Genomic DNA, 1,782 nt, shown 5'->3' with positions numbered 1-1,782 from the left:
GGCAGCTTAATATCTCAGAATCTTTCCCCTCTGCTGTCAAAATACATCGCCATAAGAAAGAACAGTAAGTTTTTGGTGCAGGGTCATAATATGACAGCCGTGTAAAGTGGGAGAGCTCCGCTGAGTTCTGGAGATAATATTAAATGAAAAGTTCATCAGCACAAGGAAGAATCATAGAACAGAGTTGGCAGGGACTCCAGGGATCAACTAGCCCAACCCCCTGTAATGCAGGAATCCTGCCCACAGCCACCCCTGGATGGGCTCGAACCACCAACCTTCTGGTTAACAGCCAGACACACTGACCCACTGTGCGACGGAAGCCTTCTCTCAATGTGTTTTCAGCAGGGCGTTTATGCATCTATGGGTGGGTCTTGTTCATGTTCTAAGAATTTTAAGGTCTCAAACACAGAATAAATATTCATAACTGCACACATATCTAAATATATGAACCATGTGTCTGAAATAGTAGGGGAGAGCAATCCTGAAGCCATTTTGACTCTCCCAATGACCTCAAATATTCCTCTGCGGTAAGGGAGGCAAATGGGGAAAGACTCCCCATTATCTTTTTGCTTACAAATGGTGTCTTAAAGGCATATTTGTGTATGAATAGAGTGAGCCTGTGACCTGGATTCAGGAACTAAAGTATTAAGCATCACAAAACAATGGCCAAGCTGCCCAGGTAATGCAATCAGTGACCATTATCAGGTATCCTGGCAGGCAGGATTTCTGCTGTAGACAGCCTCCTTCTGTGGTGTATGGATGATGTTTTTTGGGGGGGGGGGTGGTCTTGGGCTACAGGGTGGGCAATTTCAAAAGTCTATATAAGGGCTTGTGCATCATTGTTCAGGGTTCTCCTCCCTCCTGCGTGTGGTGAGTGGGGACCCTGTTGCAATAGTTCCTTGAATAAAGATCAGGCTTACTAGCCTCTTTGCTTCTCAATATACTCTGATTGGCCACTGTTATTTTCTCCTACTTATAGGCAACCCGCCTGCTTCCCACCCCTGGTGCCGGAGCATGAAGCTCTGCCACTGGGGAGGGGTATTGCTCAGAGGGGTGGTGGGAATGGGTGATTGGCTGACAGGTGTGGAAAACCTGTTGACGACTGCAATTGGTCTTACAGGAAAAGGCAAGGGGTGAGATGGCTAAAGATAGGTTTGTCATGTATAATGAGATAGGAATCCAATGCCTTTGTTCAGACCAGGTCTCTCCATGGTTTTAAGTTTGGTAATTAGTTGCAATTCAGCATCTTCTCTTTCCAGTCTATTTTTGAAATTCCTTTGTAGTAAGACAGCTACTTTGAGATCTTGTATAAAATGTCCTGGGAGAATGAAGTGTTCTCCTACTGGTTTCTCTGTCTTGTGACTCCTGATATCAGATTTATGTCCATTTATCCTTTGGCGTAGGGTTTGGCCTGTTTGTCCAATATAGAGAGCTGAAGGGCACTGTTGGCATTTGATGGCATACACATGTTAGAAGATGAGCAATTAAATAGTCCTGAGATGGTATGTTTGATGTTGTTGGGGCTAGTAATGGTGTTGTCCGGGTGTATGTGGCAGCAAAGTTGGCATCTGGGTTTATTGCAGGCTCTGGTACCAGTGTCCATGTGTCCACTCTCTCACTATATATAAGGGTCTAGTGACTTCTGTTTCAGTGTATCTGAAGAAGTGTGCATGCACACGAAAGCTCATACCAAGAACAAACTTAGTTGGTCTCTAAGGTGCTACTGGAAGGAATTTTTTTATTTTCTATTTTCTTTGGAGTTTGTTTGGATATCTGACACTA

General features: G+C 44.4%; 1 non-coding gene across 1 annotated transcript; it reads right to left on the bottom strand.

Annotated features, from left to right (window-relative positions):
- Window positions 1–247: 247 nt before the first annotated feature.
- Window positions 248–321, bottom strand: TRNAN-GUU. Its single transcript has one exon. It is a non-coding gene; the product is annotated as a tRNA-Asn (tRNA).
- Between the last annotated feature and the right edge of the window lie 1,461 nt (window positions 322–1,782).

This window comes from Lacerta agilis, chromosome 2 (genome assembly GCF_009819535.1).
Source record: "Lacerta agilis isolate rLacAgi1 chromosome 2, rLacAgi1.pri, whole genome shotgun sequence".
NCBI classification, from domain to species: Eukaryota; Metazoa; Chordata; class Lepidosauria; order Squamata; family Lacertidae; genus Lacerta; species Lacerta agilis.
Note: the sequence above shows the minus strand (reverse complement) of the source record. Positions and strands in the feature narration are given on the sequence as shown.